General features: G+C 36.2%; 1 long non-coding RNA gene across 2 annotated transcripts in view; it reads left to right on the top strand.

Annotated features, from left to right (window-relative positions):
- Positions 1 to 8,174: 8,174 nt before the first annotated feature.
- The window catches only part of LOC107053129, a 30,500-nt gene continuing 14,240 nt past the window's right edge, over positions 8,175 to 24,434 (top strand). The window contains exons 1-5 of one of the 2 annotated variants that reach the window (XR_005859005.2): positions 8,175 to 8,230; positions 9,173 to 9,337; positions 16,301 to 16,537; positions 17,524 to 17,658; positions 20,536 to 20,613. This is a non-coding gene — a long non-coding RNA (uncharacterized LOC107053129). The remainder of the gene's footprint in view (positions 8,231 to 9,172; positions 9,338 to 16,300; positions 16,538 to 17,523; positions 17,659 to 20,535; positions 20,614 to 24,434) is intronic. The other variant, XR_005859006.2, reaches the window with a different exon arrangement.

Raw genomic sequence — 24,434 nt, 5'->3', positions numbered from 1 at the left:
ACTGCTGTTTACGTAATTTAGAATGCTAATTGGGAATTAAGATTGTCAGGAAACTTTCCGATAATGCATTTTTCCAGAGAAAATGTCAGTCTATCAACATCAGAATATTCCCTTGAAATGGGACAGTGACAGTGACACTCCAAAAAACTTTCTCTGCTGGTAGGGATTTTGGCTGGTTCACTGGCCAGCTGTTGCCTGGTCAATTCTTCAGCTTCCTGCCTGGTATGCCAGCCAGGATCCTGGGCTACTAAGGAGCCCCCACTCAGATTCTAGCTATATTTGGCTAATGTGATATTATGGAGCTGGAACTCCAACTGTAAAGTCATTATTATTTTTTTTTTTCCTTAGGTGACAGAGATGACTGAAACTGGGAAAAAAAATTCTCTGCATTATTTGACATCCAGCTTTGTGAGATATTTGGCAGGTTTTGCCATATGCTGCAAGACACTGATTACAGAGAAAATCTGTAAGATTACAGAGAAAATCTGTAATTCTCCAAGGTCTCCCATTCCACTCTAATCTAATAACATTTCCATTTTTATTTTTGAACTTTCTAAGATCTGGATTTTAATTTTTTTCTATAATAAATCTAATAAATTAATTGCTAAAAAGTACTTGATATTTTTGTTGAGAAATTGGGTGTTTATATTATTTTTTCATGTTTTCAAGTTACTTATACACTTTCTTCTTTTGCCAGCTCACAAACAGCCTGTTTTCTTGCTCTCAAAATGTGTTGCGTAGTATTTTAACATTTTCCTTCTTCCATGATCTCTATTATTTAAACTGTTAGACTGTATGTTTCTCGTTGGAGTTATTTCATAGTCCTAACAAATCACTTTGTCATTGCTGGTCTCTGAATGATTCGCAATAGTGTCCTAATTTTAGAGTCAGTCAAAGAACTAGGATGACTGAAGGTGATCTTCGGTGTACGCATCACATGTTTTCTCTTTGTAGATCTGTTTGCATATTTTTTTCCTGGGCAGCTTTGTGTTTGTGCTCTGAGACATTTTATCTAAAGCATTTCATTGTTCTGTGATCAAGAGATTAATGCACAAAACAAACATCTCATTTTCAGGCTGCTGTTGGGAGTGCATTATGTAAAACAGAGATGCCCCTGACTGTCTTTGCTTTATAGTAGAAGGTACAAGTCTAAAAGATGTAACTAACCTTAGGGACATCTTTAAATGTATGAAACAGTCTGACTCTATGACTCTTTTAAGATGAAATCTTTTGATACTGAAAAATCATACATGTTTAAGAGAGAGAAAAAAAAAAAGGAAATTAATATGATATTGAAGCAAATATAAGATGCAGAGTGGGACTAAAGGAACTTATTTGGACATAAAATCAAATTTTTGCATCTCTTACCAAATACTAAAAGTATAATTTTTTTGGTATAATTGAATTAATGGATTTTTATTGTTGCTTTTTGGTAGCCCAAACAAAAAATAACAACATGCATATTCTTCAAATTCTGGAGAGCAGGGTAAATGAATTGATATACTTAAGTTTGTTTCTAATTTTTTAGAGAGGGAAAAAAAAAAAACTCATATAGTATGAACAAATGAGGTACAGAAGTTTCCTTTATTTATTTTTTTATGGAAATATTTTTTTTTCAACTTTAATGTGAAATGAACACATTTTTATAGGCTACAAACACTGTACCTGATTGATAAATGATAAAGTCTTCTTCCCCATTAAAAAAAAAAAAAAAAAGTTTTCTGTTATTGTTTTTTGCAATTTTGGTGAAGCAAAGGTCAAAGTAACAAAACTCTTCTAAAGTCTTGAACTTTAGAATTTGTACCAACTAGGAGTATACATGCATGTTCTAGTTGTTATTTGAGGAGAGAACAATCTCAGAATTTGTAATAATATACCCTTTCTTTAAAGCTGTGTCTTTTCTTCATGTCAGGATGAGAATTCATCCCTCAGACTCTGGCTAGTTAGAGACACTGGTCAGGATGCTTATCGCCAAATGCACATCCCTGACATATGAACAAAGTCCCTATGCCCTCCATTTGATGCTCTGAAATGCCTTTGCCTTACTTTGGTTACTAGTTAGGAACCATGTAAACATGTGCATAAAGTGTACATCTCTATTCAGTAAGACAGGACACAGTTTTAGAAGATTTCTGTCTGTGCATCACTCCCATTTTCCCCCTCCATCTCATTATATTGTAGGTGTTTTGGCATCTATTATATTTGTTGGCGATTGTTTCCAGTATAACAGATAAAAAATAAATATTTGTGGTAACACACCACCTTTCTTCCAGATTGATCCCCTCAATCACAATTACTGTCAAGTATTTCAAGACTTTTCTCTTATTGGCACAAACAAATACAACAGAAGTACACCCCTCTCTACCACTATGGAGATGGTCTTTGTGCAGGTAGTTGGGTCCTCATCTATGTTCTGATAGTTACATACTGAGGTAAAGCACTGAATGGCTGAAAGGAGCTATATAAGCCAGAGCGGTGGCATGGGGTAGTGCTCTGATGTGGTGAACAAGATCCCCTACACAGATCTCAGTGCAAAGTGTAGATGTGAGCATAGCCCGAAGGTCAGTTGCTGCACATAACACAGTAGATTAGAAGCAAGGCACAAGGCAGGCCTTTGAGCCTATTGTAGGTTCAGCAGACTCCTTGGGAGTTTCAGTGCAGCAAACAATGAAATGTTGCTGGACTGAAAGGGTGCAAAGATACTTCCCAGGCAGTTTTGTGCTGCTCTTTGAAGAGACAGCACAGCCTATACACAGCAATAGCTAAATTCTGTCTCCACTTAAGTGACTGATGAATTTACACTGGATTTACAGCCCTTAAGACCTTACAGGCACGTCTGTAATGTCTTATAAATCTGCCTGTGGCAAGAGGATTGTAAGTCCCCAAATAGCATGTCTGCAGTGTGCTCGTGTTGCCTCCCAGAGTGATTATTCTGCAGGGATGAGAAATAACAGATTCCCTGCAATGGGAAAGAGCACGGCCTTGGCTGGCAAGATCAGCCAGCACTGAAGAAGAGGTGATTTGTATTTATTACAAGTTTTGTTTATAGTCTTGTCAACCTAGAAAAAGAAGGAAAGAAAAAAAACAAAACAAACCAAAAAACAAACAAAACAAAAACACATTATTTGCTAGCTTATCCTTAGTGGAGCACATCTATTAACTTTTCCTGTGCTGAAATAAAAGTCAGTTTTCTGTTCCACTGTTTAGTATTTAAGGTAATGATTACAAAAGACCACTAGCGAATTTGTATTATTCTTTAAAGGGAAGGAGCAGTCTCTGTGTCTGCTGTTGTCTGTTGTAGGCTACCACCATTCAGGAAAAAAAAAAAAAAAAGGGAAATCAACCTGATATCGTTATCAGGAATAATGATTGTAAACACAACAGTAAGTTTTATAATTCTAGCAGCTCTGAGTTCATATTAAGTATGGTACAGTTAGAATTTTAAAGTATCTACAATTTTAAGCGATTAAGTTACCTGTGATAACAAGCCTTTAAAAGCTTTTCAATTTTAAACAGAAATATGTAAAAATATAAAACTTTTTACTTTACCAAGGTAGAAAGTTCTTGCTACACTTTATAAGCTTTAGGAGAAAACTTTTGGCTTAAAACCACATCTTCTAGGCTCCAGATCACAAGTTATATTCAAGTATGCCAAGGTCTTGCTCTTGGTTGTATTTCCTCTATGCAGTGTTCCAAGCAGTATCTCAGAAAGCATGAGGTGGAAAGACCATTAAAAAAATCATTTGTCCATGACAAGCAGGAAATGAAACAACCTCTCTCTTGACATAAGTCAAGTCGTTTAGTGTAGCTCCTGACACAACCACATCCAAAGTGGCTTTACAGTATGTCAAGTGATAAGGGATAAAGGGAAATGCTGGCTGTCACAAGAGTTTGAGAGAAGTGTTAGTCTGTATTAGATGTTTTTCTTTTTTTCTTTTAATTTGAATAGCTATTTTACTAGTCTTATTTGCAAAGATTTTTGTTTTATAAAACCTAGAATTATACCAGTATTTAGTAAAACATTGTAGTGTGAGAAAGCTGAACAAATTATTTTTTTACATGTAAATTTTTTCACTGAAGGTGCAGAACTATAGCTAGCTGAAAAAAGACTGCTACTATCCCATGTTTCAAAAATCACAGAACCCCTCCTTTGCTTACTGTGAGCTAGATATTAGTCTTGAGTTCATCATAGTGGAACTGATAAAATTGCAGAGTTTTAAAAAAATTTACAATTTGTTCATTGATCTCAACATTTATGTTACTATGCTGCATGATGATATGGAGTGATCCAAATCAGGAATTCAAAAATGCCAGTATGGACAGTCTGAAGTCTCCCTGCTCTCTACCCTCCTTATTTCATTTGCTGTTCCCCGCACTTTGAATACCAGGATGTAATATACCAGTCTTATCTCACCTCTAGTCCTAGATGTTTTCCTTCTGAGCCCAGAAAATTGTATCTACACTGAAATGCAAGTAGGTGAGATTATTCCTGGCACAGACTGGAGCAACGTGTTAGCAGAATATTAAATGACAGAATCATCGGATCCTTAGAGTTGGAAGAGGCCTTTAAAGGTTATCTGGTCCAACTTCCCTGCAATGAACAGGGACATTCACAGCTAGATGAGGTTGCCCAGGGCCTGATCCAGCCTCACACTGACAGTGTCCAGGGATGGGGTATCCACCATCTCTCTGGGCAACATGTACCAATGCTTCACTACCCTCACTGTAAAAGACTTCTTCAGTATATCTAACCTAAATCTACCCTTTGTGCTTGAAGACATTTCCCCTTGTTCTGTCATCCCAGACCCTGCTGAAGAGCCTGTCCTCTTTTTTTTCTTTACTCTCCTGTACTGAGGACTTCATATCTGAATGCAGTACCCCAGGTGATGTCTCACCAGCTCAGAGTAGAGGGGAAGGATCACCTCCCTTACTCTCCTGGACATGCTTCTTTTGATGCAGCCCAGGATATGGTTGGCTTTGTGGGCTACGAGGGCACATTGTTGGCTCACGTCCAGTTTCCCACCCACCAGTAACCCCAGGTCTTTTTCAGCAGGGCTGTGCTCAGTCCTTTCATCTCCCAGTTTATATTGATAGTGGTTGATGCCTCAACCTGAATCCTAAACCTGAATGTTTTACTTTATCACTAAGCAAAACTATAAGTCTCACAGCCAGTGTGAATATTTGGAACCAATGTGAGTTTTGTTGCTTGACTTCATGAACACAGGATTTCACATCAAATCCATCATGCTCTCCCTGGCTCCAGGGGTTGCTAAGTGAGAGAATTTAACCTAATCCTTGTCAGTCAACAGTATAATGTTGTACCAAATCTAACACTGGATCAAGATAGCAAGACCAACTTAATTCTAGTTACTTCTAGATCTGTTTGTGCTCATTTATACAAAAAGTAATTAAAAAAGCCCAGGGCATTCTTCAGTAGAAATAAAAGGTCAAAGGAAAGAATAAATGTGTATATTTATGTATAATTGTACTAAAAAGCATCAGCAGATTTTCTACCTTGTAGAAAATGTAGTGCAGTAGTTTGATAATTGCTGGTCATGATGTTGAGATTGATTTCCACTTTTGAGGCCTCCTATATGTTTGCTGTATTCTGGAAAGTAGATGAATAAATAGTTGTGGTAAATAAAACTTCAAAATACCCACAAATAAATTCATGTGCTGTTGTGTACTTTAAGAAATGTACTGTAAAACGGTTGCAGCATTTTGCAGGAGTTAATCTATCATTAGGTTGAATAGTTTTCCTTTTACTATCATTCTCTTCATATAAAGAACTTTGAGCTTAATTAGCTATTTAAATCTGACTTTCATCCATAAGTTTCTTGATTTTTCTTTACTTCAATAGATTTCCATGTTCAGGGCAGTTGGCTTGGGTACATCTGATTATCTGTTTAGATCCACATGATGTTTGCGAAAGTCAAAATCATCAAATATTTATTACCCGGAGAATTATGGGCCAGTATATTTTGGATAACATAATAAATCTGTAACAAAAATAGTGCCTCTGGGTTTAATTTGGAACAGCATGGTTATGTCCATGCAGTGCTGGGACCAGTTAATAAACTGTCCCAGACCTGAAGATATGTACCTGAAGTACATATCAGATATCTATCAGCTGGCTGTGCACACCCAGAAACTCACAGAGCCATAGAAAAAATTAGGTTGCAAGGGACCTCTGGAGCAAAATCCACTGTTCAAAGCCAACTTCAGTTATATTGGATTATTCAGAGCCCTCTACAGTTATGTCCTGAATTTATTCAAGTGTAAAGCCTCTCTAGGGAACTTCTTCCAGTGTTACCAGTGTTTGATCAAATTCACTGTGAAAAATATTTTTCCGACTACTTGTCAGAATTTCCCTCGCTGCATCTTGTGACTGTACTGTGACTTTTGTATCTGTTTGCTATCCCATTCCAGAAAGCATCTGTCTTCTATAAGACTGTTATGTAGTTAAAGACAGAAATTAGTTTCACCCTCAGGCTCTTCTTTTTGCTGAACAAACCAAACTCTCACTTTCTTCTTGCATTAGGTGTACCAGTGCTATATAATCAACACGGTGGGCACTCTCCAGGCTATATATGCCTTTATTTTCCAGGGATCTCAGAATTGGTCATGGTACTCCAGCTGTGTTCACAGAGATAACTATTTTTTTCCATCAGCTAAATGACTGCTTTAACTAACCCAGCTCAGAGTTAGTTCATAACCACAAGCACACTGCTGATTTACATTCAACTTACTGTATGTCAGGACGCTCCTTTATAGTCCTTTTCTGTAAAGCTATTTTCCTGTATGGTGGCATGGTGTTATTCTATCACAGGTGCAGAATATCATATTTGTCCCTACTGAATTATATGACGTTTTCATCAACCCATTTCTCCAGTCCGTCAAAGTCAGCTGACTGGAAACTGTACTCTGTACCTTATCAACTGCTTGCCCCAGTCTTCTCTCATCTTCAAACTCACGAAAGGCATGTTTCATCCCATTGCATGTGTTCTAGAATGAATAACAACTCAAGCCACTCCTGGAGATAATCTGGAGTAGTTAGTCTAGCCTGTAGCTAGCCAGTCTGAAGTCTTAGCCTCTAGCTCATGTCTTCCTGAAGCTAAAGTTATTTTCCTCATGGGAGGGTTTAACTATAAAAAAAAAAAATTACTCACCTGGAGACTGCAGGGAAGTTGTCTGCATTGTACCAGCATAAAGAATGTTAAACTTCCACATACTTAATCTGATTTTTTCATAGAGTGAGCTATTTTTTTATGTCAAAGGATTTTTTTTTTGTGAGCTTCTACAATAAAAACATAGTTGATGAAATTCTTACCATTGTATTATTCAAATTTGTCTGCATTCAAGAATATTCCCAAAATGTACAGAAGTAAAAGTTCCATGACAAAATACTCCACCTGTAAAATGCTGAGAAATTAAACTTCTACCCACTATACTACCTCTAACAATTTCCTGATGAAACAAGTATCCTGAAACACGATCTAATTAGTTCATTTCCAGAGTTTGCTGTCTCACCTCTGCTGACCCTTGAAATTGGAACTCAACCAAACCAAAACTAACCTTTCAAGCACAGAAATAGGTCCCAGTTTCTATGTAATTTCACAAATAAGGATGCAGTCCACCCATTGTTAAACTGTGGTGGGGAATCACTGAAGAATTTAGCCACTATGCAATATGAAAATGCTTAGCCTACCTACCATTTCCAACACTGAGGATCCATAGACAACGAAGTAAGGCAATACTGATCTTTTTAAAGATGTCCTTGAGGACAAGAGGGGAACATGTCAACAAACGACTTTGCCAGACAGAATGTTAGTGTAGCTTCTTAGCAGCCTCATTATGTGGTCTCTCTTGCATTTTCTACTGGGCATGCTCTCAGGTGCATGGAAAATGCAGAAAAGAAACATGTTAAGAAATTAATTTAGATACATATTTGGCAGATAGTTTTGAGTTGCCACAATTTCATAGCAAAAATATGACTAGAAAACCGTACGGGAACTGTTGAATCACGGCTCAAACCTCTGATTAACCACCTGAGGCAAGCGCTGAGTCAGCCACAGGGGCATAGGTGAACGCAATTTCACCTGAGTGACTGGAAGGGGTGGAGCCAGGCTCCACTCCTCCTAGACCCCATTTAAGGGCTGACTCCTAAGGAGGAAGGGCCTCTATCTGGAGATTGCTTCTTTGGGAGCTATTCTGTGAGCCCAGGAAATGGGTAAGCTCTTTATTTCATGCCTCCTTTGTAACACAGTAATCTGTCTCGTCCAATACCTGTATCCCTGTTTACCATACAAAAGCTTATCAGATTTCTGCTTTCAACTTCTAAAAGGAATTTCATTGTCATCCTTTTTCCATTTTGCAAGCACAGATGATAAATGTAATGTTGTAATTTTAACCTGGGCAGGCAACTTGCAGAACTGTGTTTTGATTGAACTCTGTTGTGACTGGGAATTTCTTTTGAAGATCCAGCACCTTACTGAGAATATTGAACTGAAGTGAATAAATAAAACATGAACATCAATAAAGATAAATTCAAAGATAAATAAAATAAGATGTCATAAGACAACCACAGGATACTTCCTTCAATGTGTACAGGGTAATGCAGACTTTGTAATGAAGGAAAGAAAGGAATATAAATTAATTTGTAACCACAGGATGTGAAGAATGTTCCAGGGGACAGAAGAAAAATTAGTCACCTAGTTTAAAAAGTGTTGTGACCATGACCATAGTTAGAATAAAATGGTGCTATACTACAATTGTGCCTTGCTGATATACGTTACAGGAGCACCTGCCCACAGTGTTTTATAAAGTTCACAGTATATTTTTTATAGTGTTATATTTAAGTGAAGAGGAACCAAGTGATAGGTAATATTTGTTAGACCACCCGAAGTAGTAGATTAAAAATAGGCTTGCTTTCAGGTCCATAATATCATCTTCAGATTTTCTTATGAAGTCATGGCCCAGTACACTAGCATGTGAGAGTGAATTCCTGGCTCTTGGTCTTAAAAATCTGTGTAATGCTAGTTGTGTCTTCATTAATATGAAATAAGAGTATGTATTTTTAGCTGTTATTTGCTTTGCAGCATGTAAAACTGAGCTGTGCTTTTAATAATCTGTCAGGAAAAACTGATTTCTCATTCCGTTCATTCTCTTAAAGGTGACTCTTAAAGGTGACTAATAAAGGTGGCATACTGCACACAATTGCAATGTGCTGCACTTTTTCCACCTGCTTCCCACAGACATGGTTCTCAATTCAACCACTTGTACATCTACTTGATCCTCATTTGCCGTTCAAAACCGAGGTACAGAATGCAAATTTGAGGTAATGCCAAAAAGAAAAACTAGAAGTAGGCGAAAATGGTGCTTTCTGCTTTCAGCTCATAGGCTGTGTGGGCCTGCATTCTGAAAAACAGAGCAATTGAAGTGTTCCCATTGCTGAGTTGCAGTTATGCAAACTGGCCAACAGCAGGGAGCGATGGCACTGTGAGAGGGTTAAGAAGCAGGGAGAGGCAACAACAGAAACTTTTTTAGTCACAGGATAGGCATCATCTAAAAAGAAAATGTTATCCAGTTCTGGGGCCGTGCCTGTGTTCCTGGAAGGGAATCTATCATTTTTGTAATGACTCTGGGTTACAAGATTGTGCTTTGTCTATGAATCCTACCCACACTCATGTAGAACACAAGGCTTGTTCCCTTCCTTTTTCACTTGTTTTATGACATGCAACACGTGTTCCTTTGAGTGCCACAGGACAAAGCTATGCAAGTGTCATAAATTTTTATAGCTGCATCTACACTTATTGCTGCTGTTGTCTTAGAAGCTCTCCAGAAATCATTCCTGTTTCATTTTTCTAGTGTACGTATCATTATTTACAGCATACTATCAACAACCATAAAGAATGAATCTAATTAGAAATAATTAAGAGCCTTCCACACACCCATGAATTATAGGCCTGATCGCTTTGGACGACTGACAAAAGCTCTCTCCTGTATTCCTGTTCTTAACAATTTGATGAATTTATATGTAGAAACAATTAGACTACCAACCGCCAGCAATTATTTCTTCATTTGGTAAAATAATTCATTCCAAAAACTAGAGCAGTGTCCAGTATTGATATTTCTCACTGTAACTGTGACTTTAAATATCTAGTCAGTCCACTAAATATGACCATATTTATGGCTGCCCGCTCCATTTTTGCACTGAGCAATGATCTTTGAGCTGTCAGTCTGATGTGAGACAAGTTAAGACTTCTTTTGGAATTACTTTTTGTAAAACTGCCACTGGAAATCCCAAAACTATTTGACAGATAGAAAAGCTATAATCAAAGCTAAAATTCATATGCAAAGGATGCATTATATCTCAGTTAAGTTAATAAAATATTTTTAAAATTCTATCATGAGCCACAATTAATTGCTGAAATGTCAAGTATCATCTGCCTACAAGAGTACTCATCTATGAGCTACTGAGACCTAGCTGCGTTGTACGCAATACCTGTTTCAATGTACATAATGTTTCTGAAAATTGCCTTAAGATAGTTGACCAAACTCAGGCAATCATTTTGACAGAAGACTGTTGGCAAAACAGCTCTTTGTGATGGCATGCCAGGGACATCTCAAAAACTAGAGGCAGGTTTGACTTGCAGAGCAGAATTGTTGGATAAGGATCAGCTCTGGAGTGAGCTCTTACTGGCTTGCTAAAATGATGGTAGCCTTTAACATGCATTTACACCAAATACAGGCAAGCCTGTGGAGCAATAATAGTGATGGAAGCAGGTTTTCATGTCCCTAACATTAGCACCAAAGTAAATATTCCAAGATGGGATTCTCTGCTTTTTCAATGCTTACTAGAGAACAGAATGAACCTCTAGAGGGAATTTAGAAATGCTAAGTAATAATCTCTATAGCTTGAATGCAAAATTTCCAGTGAAAACATCTACTCCAAATTTAAAAATGTAGAAACTCTAAGCACTAAAATAACGTGTGTAAAGTCAGATAGTGTGAATATTCCCCAAATCATCTTTTCTTTCCATTTCTGTTGAGAGCCAGAGAGGCCAATAAATCCTTAAATATTATTTGGGATGAGGGGTAAGGTTCACAAAGCAAGACAGCTCTTTTTCCTGCTACTTCATGACTTCTATTTTTTTTTTTCATCACAGTTCCCAAATTTTATTTATCTGAACTCAGCTTTAGTGACAAAAATAGCATCTCGATCCTCCTTTTACCCTTCACTGTAAAAACTGAGTCTGTACATTTTTATACAAGGGCAAAACCCTTGGGCAATCAGAAGTGAGCCTGATGTTGTTAACTTCAGGTAAGTACTAAAAATAGACTTTACAGAAGGCATTGTAGAGGCTTTTTACTTTCCAAATTTTATTGCAAAAATGTCCTAACAACCCTCTTGAGAGCAAAAGCTGTCTAATACTGTTCTTTTTAGTCAATTCATCCAGTTACAGCAAATGAATATTATCTTGACATTCTGTGCATTGTTCTAGTTATTTTCGGTTGTTGCTATTGTAACCTGCTTTAAGACATCATGCTGAACACAGATTCAATTTCTAAAGCACCTGAAGGTAATGTCAGTACCAAGGAAGCATGCCAAAGTTGTCATCAAGTAATACAGCAAAAGATGATACAAAGCTGAGCTGCAAGTAAAAAAATAAGTATCTTTAGAAATGTTAGACAGAAAGTAATGCAGCTGCAAGAACTTAGCTAGAGCAAGACCTGTACAGCAGTTACAGTGAGCATCCAGACTGTGTTCCAAAACAAGATGTTTTATGTTACATTGATTTCGCTCCTGGAAAATATTTTATTTTCCATTTCATGAACAGCCACTTAAGGCAGTTCCAGAGCAAATGTGTGGGTCTTTTGATGTATTGTTTTGCTTTAAAAACGGTTCATTGTTTAAAAAGGGGATTTTTTTTTTCTCTCTAGGGGTAGGAATGCCATTGGTTCTCTCTGGAATATTTGTTATTTAAGAAAAAAAAAAAGTGGTATATTTTAATTAAACTTTTCCTGAAAATATTGAACTTTCTTGATGGAGCTGTAACTTTCTTCTGAATTATTAATCCCTACAAAGACTGAAGAATTTCCATTCAATTTAATGCACATATCCAGTAGTACTTTTTTACCTTGTTAGTCTTGCATGGATTTAGAATCAAAGATAAAAATATTAAGGTAGAATATATACATATGATTTTTTCATCTTGGAAAGGTTTGTATGATGAGTACTTGATAGCAGTAAAAATATCTATTACTCTAATTTCCAATATTGCTTCTATTAAGGGATGTAAGACTTCTTGAATAGTATACAGAATTTCTGACTATGGAGCACTTACATTTTCATTAGCTAAAAAACATAACATGGGCCAGGATTTTAATAGAGGTTATTTTATGGTGTTGATTGCCAGCTAATTATATTTTTTAAATCATTAAACTTCTTTAGTCTCTAGACAGAAGTAATTCTATCAGCCTTGGCCTTTGTAATTGTTTTTTCTTAATATAAGTCCAATAATAATTACTGTCTGATTCACAGGAGAGTACTTCCTCTTCTTCCAGGAAACATGATTAAAGCCAGGCTCAAAGTTTCTATTAATGAACAATTATTCATAAGTAAGAAAAAATAAAGGGAAAAGAACTGTGTATACGAAAGCAGTAAAAGTACAAGCAAGCAGTAAAAGTAGTTGCTTCAGAGATAATCATTGCATGTTTTTCTCTGGAGTGCTTTTTTACAGACATTATCATTTTCAGATTAGTCTTGTCTTACTTTGGGCATTCTTCTCCAAATTACTTCAAAGTACTTCATTATATATATGTAATTCTTCATTATATATATATATGTAATACTTCGTTATTCATCAGTTCAAAAGTGAGTTTTTTCATAGCTGACTGATCAGACTTTGCTACTTCATCTTTGAGCTTCTGATATCAGTTTGCAACAGTGATATGAAGCGAGGAAGGGAAATGTAAGATGAATTGAGGTAGGGCAGCAATGTGAGCAATGTAATCATTGGGAAAGTGCTATCTTTTCATGTGTCCAGACAACATAATGCAATGGAGAGTCAACAAGTAGCTCACAGGCTCCACAGTCTAGCCTGATATACAACAGAGCTTATAAGAAAAAAATCTCATATGTCTTTTATGTTGTACCCCGTGGTCTGACTCTCATTTTGGAGTCATTTGTAGATCTCCTTGAAAGAGCTGGAACAAATGCATATTGCTGTTGAAATACCTGAGAGACTGAAACTCATGTTGCCTCCTGGCTTGGGTCTGTTTTCAGTCAGCTGAAGCATGATTGAAGATTCGATATTAAAAGCAGATAAATTTCAAAAATGGCATTTTACAGGATAAAAGTTGACCTAAGGAGAAATGTGTGTTTAAGTGTTAGTATAATTCATGCTTTTATTGAAAATCATAACTATGAATCACTGAAGTTTTCCTTAATATCTGTCTGGAGTATTTAAGTATAATACTCTCTTCCCCTTAAATGTATTTACAGCATCCATAATGTTTCAAACCCAAACAGATGGAGCAGATACAGTATTTACTCTGGGAGTGACAGGGATTACTTATATATAAAATATTTTTGGGGGAAAAAAAAAGGAAAAACATGTCTTAAATCAAAATCTTTTACTCAAAGTATGAACCCTGAGAAGAGAATGACACATGCTGCAAGCGGAGCTCTGCTCCGCACATTGCCCATGTGCTGCTGGGGGACAGCCTGCTCCACCATCGGCCTCTCCTGGGCTGCAGGGAGCTTCTGTTTCATACCTGGAGCACCTTTTGCCCTCCTTCTGCACTGATCTTGGTGCCTGCAGGGCTGTTTCTCTCACATTTCTCATTCTTCTCTCCCATCTGCTGTTGTGCAGCAGTTTTTCCCTCTCCTAGATCTATGCTCCTAGAGTACACCCAGTGTTGTTCATGGCTCAGCTCTGGCAGCAGCAGGTCCCTGTGGGAGCAGCTGGAGCTGGCTCTGACCTGATGTGAGGCAGTGCTGGGTGTGCTCACTGAGACAACTCCTGCAACATACCCTCACTGAACTGAAGAGGAACATCTGGAACTGTTTAAAACAGAGCTAGTACAGGAACTGAATAGAGTGGTACAGTGAAGAAAGTGCTAAACAGAGACAGCTTGGAGAAAATAATTGATTAGAGCAGATCTTGGGGAAAAATACAGTAGAATGACTTAGAACGTGCTCCTGCCAGTGTCTAGTAACAATATGAAGATCCTTGAAGCTCCTCACTCTCTTTCCTTTGACAATTTGTTGTGAAAATGTGTGCAGTCTCCCATCTTCCCTCGGTCCACAGAGAGACAAAAATCACCTATTCCTTCCCTCAGTTCCAACAGCAGATCTAGTGATAAGATGAATGTATTTCCCACAGAGACCATGCAGTTGTCAATAATAGTGCACGTAGTGTAAACTGAGTGGTTAATATACAGTTTTTTTTATTTGTGAAATGATATGCAGAAGTCTGTCCATCCAATTTTATTATCTCCTTTTCAAATCACCCTTGGTCAGGAAATGCTATTGTTCTTTTTATTTTAATTCAGTTGTATTGTGCACAGAGTTTATACCTTCTCATTTAGAAATTACTCTTCATTACTTTCTCTCCAGACTTATTCTGTATTCAGCATATGACTGAACTATTGGCAAACCCCCTGAGAAAGTTGAAATTTTTTGCCCTTACTAGCTAATTATCCACACTACTAAATGAAAAGCACAGGTTGTCACCTCCTGGCTTGCAGCCTGAAACTCTCTGAGAAACGCAGGGGAAATCTGAGTCTCACAGGTAGAATCACAGTAAAACTCAGACTGGGTAGCTAGGCCTTAAAATTTAGGGGAGGTAAGAGAACAACTTCTTAAACTGTTCTACAGATATAAATGATACCTTGAGTTCTTACACACCATTTTATCTCCAAATCATTTCCAGTAGTTTATATAAATATATATGTATAATATACCTCCCACTGACTTCAGTAGCTCAGGACAAGTTGTTTAAACTTACATCTTTGCCCAGGCACTGGACCAGAGCAGGAGTGTTCATGAAGCAGATATGGTACCCAGACACAGATTGTTGGGATACAGGTGTGAAGCATACCAAAGACCTGATGTGCAAAAGCTCTGGGACCAGAAAGGGACAAATAAGTGACATAGGCCTGTTCCCTACGTAGATTTGTCACAGCTATGTATGGGAAATGATATAGTGGAATGTTGTTTTTATTTCTATCTTATTAGAAAGTGATCTGTGTGCCATCCCATTTCACTCTTGCTCTGAAAAAATTAGTATTATCTGATCTCTTCCAGTAGACGTGTACAAATGTACATGTTGCCAAGTCCAGATTTTTCACGTTTTACTTAAATATACAAAATCATGGTTTGAAACATCCCAAACGGTCCATCTGAAATTCAGTACTTGCTTGTGTTTGTACGCTCTCTCTGTATCTACTGATGTATGAATCGCAGATAATGCTGCCTCCCCACTTAGAGAAAAGGTCTAACAAAATGTATTCATTGTTTACAGAGCAACAAATTTCTGTAGTGATACTGCAGGAAAAAAAAAAAAGAAAAAAACTCAGAAAACCAAACAAATCTTTTTAATTGCAACATTTAGATAATATACAGCAACTAATGCCTAAAGGCATCCGTTGACCTAGGAGAATAAAACAAGAGTTTAAACTGTTATTAATTTTTAAAGTGCTGAACATCCTCTGCATAAGATGAAGTAAGGATTGGAGAAAAATAAAATGCACTGTATTCTTCTGAATTATATATGTATCAGAAGACGGATTCACAATGACAACTATGATTCTGCCGTTTCCTAACTGCTAAAATTTTGAATTTGAGGCCTTTAGAAGTCTGCTTCATAGTTTTGCTCATCGTGTATGTATGCATGCAGCAGAATTACTCCTTAGACTGGTCTGAACTAGTGTTGAATGATGCTTTTGTTTTTCAGTTCTTTTAAAATGTAGTACTACAACAGCAAAAATTTCTACTAAATATTTTCTTAAAAGTTTTCAATATAGAATTTTATTCATCCCAAAAGAATACCCGTATACTGCAAATATTGTTGGGTTTTTTCAGAAATCATATATGCAACAGCTTCTAATTTGTACATAGAAAAAGATCTGCATTTTCTTCCTGTGTCAGAAAAAGATCACAGTTTTATGTGGTCTGTATGGTTTCAGTTCATATTTTAAGTGCAGTAAGAAGAGGACTTTTGACAAATATGTTGATCTTAGAAACTGTGAAGATGTACAAACAATAATTCAGAATTCCTTTTTGTGTCAACAGGATTCATCCACACTTCAACCAATCTGTTCTGCCTTCTGCTGATCCCTGCATTTTGCTCCAATGCTCTAAATGAAAGCCTTTCCCACAGTGACCAAAATGACCACTTTGTATACCACATGAGTGATGCTTTTAATTTCTCTCTCTGCTACTTCAGACACGTATTAGAAAATAAATGGTTATAACCGTACACTTCTGGAAACATAAATAAGTGTGCCACTTCCACTGAGCACATTCACAGTGAGTACTCTTTAGTAACCTATGTAGATCTTTCTGACCTTCGAACTAGCTATTGTACTGTGTAAGCTAATACTTGTGAAATGATATTAAAACAAATCATATTTCCAACTCAAGGGGAGCAAAAAGCCAATCTATTTAAAAGACCTTCTTTCTCCCTTTTTTGCTTATGCTATCAAAATATAGGTTCAGTGAAGAAAGGTACCATTTGTGGTTTTTGTTATCCTGCCTCTATGACTGAAAATATTGGCATACTATTTTGTCATTAACCATATCCAGTTACAAGTATAAAATGTTATTCTTTTTATTATCTTTATTAAGGTTATAAAGTTTTGTAGGTTAGATGGAAAATAAAATAATTCAGTACACATTTCCCAAAGAGAATCCAGCGTTAAACAGTTCTTTGGAAACAGCCCAAGAGGGCCAAAGTATGTTGGGAATATACAGAAATCACGAAAACTACTCTAAGGGTCAACATATTCTTTTTGGTTATTCTTATAGCTCAATTATGAAAGAAAGCATTTTTCTTACTTTGAAATTTCTTTAACAGTCATGATGAGCCCAGTCTGCAAAGAGAACCTTATTTTAACATACTTGACCAAATTCTACATCAAATCATATTCTCAGACATTTACATATTGCTGCATAGATGAGGACAAATTTTGTACCACAATACTGAGAATTACTCTGTTTGATATCACAGTTTCAGTCCTGAGAGGTAAGTAAAAAAAACTTGGGCATAGATTTCCAAAGCTATTTAGAATCTGAAGTCCAAATATATTTAGGCTTACTGAAATCAATGAAAGCTTTTGTTAACTGAGTTTGGGGAAAATCAACAAATTGCTCACATTTTATTGATTTTATTTTATTTTTTAAGAAAAAAGTGTCAGTTACTCCCTATGTTAAAGTGCATCCAGGTACACACAGTTTACTGAAACTGGCAATGTGTGATACTGCAAAACTGTACTTAATTTTTCTTCTTTTTCCAGGCTTGTACCAGAGATGGAAAGACTCATGTTGCCACAGTAGAAACAGAGGAAACTTATGGAGTGTTTTTTTATCACCAGAAGGCAGAAAACTGCAACTACATAACAGCTCTGATTTTAAAATGCACATCATTTTATGTGAGGATATTTTCTATACCTAGACCAAATATCACCTTTAAATGAATGCTTTAAGCACATGAAATGTCACTGTAATGTGTAAATGTACAATGAAAGATCTTCAAAGATTTTCACAGATCCTATTAGAAAAAATGCTTACATATGAGTCATTTCGCTTTTCGGTTTTATACTCTGTAGTCTATCCTTCTTTCTAATTGCACATTTTGTTGGTCTAACTTATTTGTGCTAGATGAATCAGATCAAACCACATAACAGTCACAGTATAAGAATCCATTTTCTTGGCACCTGTGTGATCTTTTTTCTCTTCTTCTTTGTAAATCCCTGATATGTCCTTGACAAGAAATGTCTTATTCAATACACATATACTTAGTCTGAAAGATTTCTGAGAAAGGTTTTTATTTTAAACTGGTTGAATGGACTAATTTCTCTGTCACTAAAACAGTAGTATAGTGTAACAGCATTGTGTGTAGGTGGCTCCAAAAGTAATGTCTCCTAATTATTTCTGTGGAAACTACAACAGATAAAAAGAGCACAATAACACCATATGATAGAGCAAATTCTCAGCTACAGAACAGTATCTTTCAACATAATCACCACCATTAGCTATGCATTTTCACCAGGAGTGAACAAGAGCCTGCATACTGTACTCATGAAAATTTGCAAAGTTATCTGTGACTTCTCTTGTCTTTCATGTCGCTGTTGCAAATATTGAAATGAATCACCCATTGCCTCACTGTGTTTACATCCACAGTTTGGTCTCCATAAACATTCGCCAAGTGTTGATGAATGTCACTGGGTGAAAATTATTCTAGAGGGAGGAATTGGATCCCACACTTTGCTACATATGCACTTCCATGTCAGATACCATTTTGTCAGCCTGCCCTTCTCTTCTCATCTGTTACATGGCAAGAAAATGTAATGGAATATTGGTGGGAAGGTTCAAATCTACAGCTGTACCACCAGTATCTGCCTCTGAAATTATGGGCCATCACAATAAAATGAGAGGCATTACTTTTGGAGCAGCCCTCATATTAAAAATAAATTATTTTATCTGGGACTGTACAACATATTCAATAATTTTCTTTGGTTTTTTTTTAACATATACCTAACCGTTAACTGGGAACTACAGTATAGGAGGTTCACCAGTACCTTCCAGGAAAGTAAATTGTTTCTTCATCAGTGTAGTTTCAGCCATGTTCCCTCACACATCTGTTTAAATATCTTGTTACAATTTCTAATTATGATTGCAAACAGAATAAATAAGTTTTGCACACCTGAGGATTTTTAAAATGAAATATGTGGTTATTAGACAGTTTCAAGAGTAATACAGAAAAAAATGTAGAAATCCAATTGCAAATGTTACCTACTGAGCTGCAAAACCACATATTTGCCATTTAATTGAAGGTGTGTCTAGACAAAATAATTCAATCTGTTTTAATAACATTATTCAGTGTGATTAAGAAAAAGTAGATATTTATATTTTGATTTCCGTGAGTAGTCTAACATGACATTCCAATTTTAATATTTATACTGCAGCATATCATTAGAACATGCCTTCAGTGCTTTATGGAAACCTGAGTGACAGACCTCAAAAAGCTAATGTGAAATTATCAAATAATATGCTGTTAGGGGGAAAAAAAAATTGCAATCCTCTAAAAGGATGCTCTTAGCTCCTGCATTGTTCAGCGTTTTACATTTGATAACCTAGACTCTCGTCCTCAAAAGGCTGACTGTCATTCAGATCTCAACTGATTAACATAGAGAATGGTGAGGTGCTGGAACAGGCTGTTCAGAGAGGTTTTGGATGATCCCTTACAACCCAAGCCATTCTGATTCTATAATTCTATGAACATGAAAGAAACTGAAGATAAATGACTTTCTCTGTAAGCCCCGTGCAAAAGTACTAGTCCCCTTCTCCTTATGCTACTAGCTGCACCCATATGATAGCCCTAGGTATGTAACTAAATGATTCTTTTTGTAGCTTTTTCCTCTTTTTCCTCCATTAGTCTTCCCTTACTGGCCTATGTTCTCTCTATTCATTCTTTGAATCTCCATGTTAGGAAGCAGTATGTCCTAGAGATGTAACACAGAACTTATTCCAAATGTTTGACCAAATAATGTTAGAAGCCTTCAGTCATCATGATTTTGCATCATTAGAAATATTTCTGAGAGTTATTTTTGAAGACTCTGTTCACAGAAAGAAAAATATCTCACCTGAAAATAGATTTTGTAGCTTGGTAGATTGAATTATATTGTCTGAGTTTCTCTCTCTCCATCCAATAAATCTTTCCAGGGATCCTTTTCCACTTATTGGGCTTTTGAAAATTAGGGTGACTCTCATAAGAGATTTAGTTCCTTACTGTCTTTTAAGGGTCTGGGACTTCAGGCTAGTAGTGCAGTGTTAACACTTTGGTATGTTTTAATGTGTTGTACAGTTACAATCTTCTCTTCTCAGTACTGCTTGCTTACAAAGTACATCTACCAGTTTCTAAAGCTGAATGACAAATGCATGAAATTGACTCCAGAATTTTACTTTATGGCTGTAGTAGAAATGCTAAGTCATGGCCTGAAACAGTGATTGAGCACCTGGTGGGAAGGCAGAGCCAACCCAGGGGAGCTCAGGTGCATTGCATGCACCTGAGTGACCATAAGGGGTAGAGCAAGGATCCACCTCTTCCCAGACCTCGTTTAAGAGTTGGCAGTGGAGGCAAATGAATGTTACTGGGAATCCCTGCCTACCTGAGGTCTTCAAGGGGTAAGCAAATTCTTTCATTTGTTTCTGTGTCTATGGGTGCTGCATTTGAGCATATCCTTACCTCCTGCTATCTAGGCCTTTGCTACTACACTGTCATTGCTGCATTTTCCATCTTGTTACAGTGTTACACTGGCCCCCTATGCATTGCTGGTTTGTCTATCAAGTAAGGATTTTGTTGAGCAGACGCACATATAAATTGTGTAAGTATCATCTTATTTATAAATTAGTTGTAGAAGAGAAGCTTTGAGCACTTCAACTTCTTTAGTGAACTAAAGGTATAATGTATACATTATTTAGTGAAATACATCCCATTTTCCTTAGAAAAAATCTGATGGTAAATCCACCCACCACATAACAGAATTTACATTGCTGTAAGTATAATAACATGTATTTTGGATAATATATAAAGTCATTTTAACTTATTTTTTATAGTATATTATTTATGATAGAAAATTAACAATAATGTATCTTGAAAAAAAAAACCCTATGATTTGTAAGGAAATTAATATATTTGTGTACAAATATTGATTTGTTATAAAGATCTGTAGAGCAAACAAAGGTGATGACAGATCCTTTATTTGAGAAATAGGTGCTCTAGGAAAAGATATCAAAGAAGTTAACTCATCCCTCCCAGTAACAGTTTGTAGAAAGGGGAGAACTGAGGAATGCAGCCTTCTCCTGTCCATAACCTTGGGCTGCAGGAGAAAAGGGTGGGGGAAGGGGAACCCACGCAGACTCAAATTACACACATGCTCCCAGAAGCATCGCTATAGGATGTGATCCAGAATCAGTGTTTACTTACAGCCCACAATACTTAAGATGCTCTCGTTTGTTCAACAAACCCTTAAGATATTATTTTTTTACAACAGAGGTAACTGCAAATATTTATCAAAACTGTATTTAGTAGATAAAGTGAAGAAAGAGAAACTGTTATTAGTATCTTCAGACTGCGTATGTGATTTTGATATATATATATATGGAATAATTGTTCATCTAATGTATCTACTATCAAATCTTTATGACTTTTTGTACTTAGGCACATCTTTGTTCATATCAGTGGATTTCTCCACAACTATGAGCATGTTCCTAATTCTAAATCCTACATGGATAGAAAAGATGATAGACACACATACTGTTGTCACAATGGCAATGCATATTCTTCACAGTCATATTTGCAGTCTGTGGAAATTGATGCCTTGCAATGATAACAGGAAAAGCACCAAAGAACAAAATGAGAAAAATATTTAACAGCTAGAAGTGTTGGTTTCTCCAAATGGTATAATGAGGGTGGAAAACCTCCCTGGTGCTATTGAGGGATTTCACATCTTGATTTTTATGACATACAACATGTAATTAAAAATCTTTACTCTTCCTATCTTAATTAGAGGGAAAAAAAAAAAGTTTGAAAAATACCTACTTTTCCCTGTAGGTGTCCTCTAGCTCCATTTCCCCCGCTTGAGAAATTTTACTCTGTGTATTCTGCGTATTCTGCAATTAACATTTCTATATTTACAATTCCTCATTAGTTAATTCCATATTAGTATTCAGTGATACCAGTATTATTATATACTTCAATGTTCTGTAGATAAAGATAAGTACTCAACTAAAAAAAAAAATGTATTGATTCAGTACTCTTTCTCCTCCTTTATTAATAATTCCTTAGGATGCACTCTTGTAAGAGATGCTTTCTGAAATACAGTTAATCTGTATTCTAACACTTTAAAACTGATAATGACAGCTGCTAAAAACATCATGTAGTTCCGTATCAACCAGAATAGGGCTCTCCTTGTAAAGAATAAAGCTTTGCTGTAATTCTGATCAGTGCTTTCTTCTCTGATGTTACTGCTGCTAGCAAAATTTCATTAATTGTTCCCCAATAGACTCTCTAGCAGACAAGGGCAACAATATATGAAATATGAAATTTACTTTAGTCATTAGAAATATCATTGTACAAAAAGTATTTCTCATCTGAAAAGAAAATAATCAAAGAAATAATATTTTAGAAGGATCTTTCTGCTTACACAGAACTTCATTGATTTTTTTTTTTACTTCATTTAATCAATAAGAAAATACAGATTATTGGAATTCATTACAGTCCATGATTATCTAGCCTGTCTTCCAACAAAATAAAGAGTTAAGAATCCCTTGAATTAATTCCTGCTTGATCTCAACTATATCTCCTAACAATATGGTATAGATTTATAAATATTCCCTTGAGATGGCATATCCAGTAACTAAATGCTTACTATAGGCAATTATGTTCCTTCGTTGCTAGTACTCTGTTAATAGATTTATATTCCCTGGAAATTGCATATTGATTAAGTTAGGGTCACCCCCATAAACTTGTCTTTTATAAGACAAATTGTTCGGGCTATATATTTCAGGGAAAGCTCGGTTTTTCATATCTTTATCATTCTCAAGGCTCTTCTCTCAACCCTGTCCAGTTTCTCAGCATTCTTTCTGAACTGCAGATACTGAACCCTGTCTTTCAGCAGCAATCATTCTACTCTCAAATATGGAATATACTCATTTAACACCTCCCGAGTGTGTGTCTTCCTCTATATCTGAAAGTTTTTTGCCTCAAGTTGAAGGAAGTTGGCTCTTCCAGTCCGCTGACAAAAAATCATAAGATATGTGTAGAAAAGGGCCTATTTCTTTAGGAGACATAACAATGCAGATCTTGCTACGTGCCTTCTAGAACTGTAAACCATCTGTGTTGTGTTGTTTTTTTGTTTGTTTGTTTGTTTTTCTTTTTGAATACAGTAACAATGTTGCCTTTCTTCTTTTGTGGAAATTTTGCAATGCTCCAGATCTTTTGAAAGCTGATAACAATGTTCAGTAGAGCTGCTTTATGTGGGTATAAAATGTCTAGTAGTTGTATCTTATGTTTATTTTATTTCTCCCATCAATCTAAAAAGCAGAAGTTATTGGTAAGTAGCATTCAGGTTTGGAAAATGCACTTAAAATTACATCAGCTCACTTCTAAAAGACTAAAGCTATATTCAGCAGCTGGGTGGATTAATACAGATCATTTAAACAGGTGAAACTGATATTAGCTCTCAGTCCACAGAGATAAAGGGCCTAGAGTGTAGATGACGGTTTAAACTAAAACAAGGTCCTTCTTTGAAGTCTTCTGATTTTTTCTTTTCCACCAAGCTGCTAAGAAATGGTACAAGTATTGAGTAGATGTGAGTTTACAGCCTTTTTAAATGTACATCTTAAATTTTTCTAGTAGCAATGAATTCTCATCATTTAAAGCATCAGTTAAATAAGGCAGTTATTTGTGGTACTAAGAGGATTAAATTCCTATCTTTTCCATGTCAGTCATTTTAAAACCCTTTTTATTATCAAGATGGCTTACTTCCTCACACACATTTAATTTCAAACATCTTAAAGCTATATTCACTTTTAAGCCTAGCAAGTCCATTGCAAGATTCAGAACTTTGCTTTGGTATAAATCCTGATTTCAGAGCCTGAAATATCTTACCTTCATTCAAAGTTCCTGGAAACAAACATGTTACTAGGGAGCTGTAAAACTTTAAGGTTGGCATCGTGATCCCAGCTTCTGATACTGTCATAGACTTCTCCATCCTTCTTAAACTGTGTGAAAAGCTCAGAGACTATTTTGGCCAGGAAGAGAGTGAAAGGGCTAAGTGTAGCAGTCTGTGTGCTTTCTTGTGGTTAGTTTTCCATCACAGTCTCAAACAATCCGCCTAAAAGCTTTAGATATAAATAAGTTAGAATATAACATTAGATAGAAATGCTGACTGAGGTGAAGAGGGGAGATCAAACTTTTTTTCCATGTGAATGTCTTGGTCAGCAGTGAAATTCCTCATAAGGAACACAGGTGGTTCCTTCACATAGAGAGGCCTGACTGCAAGATGTACCTCAAGTCAGGAGGCGTAGCTTTGTTTTTCTTGATAAGAAACAGTAGTTCTATACAAAATGGGTGGCTGCTTTATCCACTGAACTGTTGTGTAGAACAGTGAGTGTGATCACTAGAACTGCTATAAAAATGATT

Source organism: Gallus gallus, chromosome 3 (assembly GCF_016699485.2).
Source record: "Gallus gallus isolate bGalGal1 chromosome 3, bGalGal1.mat.broiler.GRCg7b, whole genome shotgun sequence".
Classification (NCBI taxonomy): Eukaryota; Metazoa; Chordata; class Aves; order Galliformes; family Phasianidae; genus Gallus; species Gallus gallus.
Note: the sequence above shows the minus strand (reverse complement) of the source record. Positions and strands in the feature narration are given on the sequence as shown.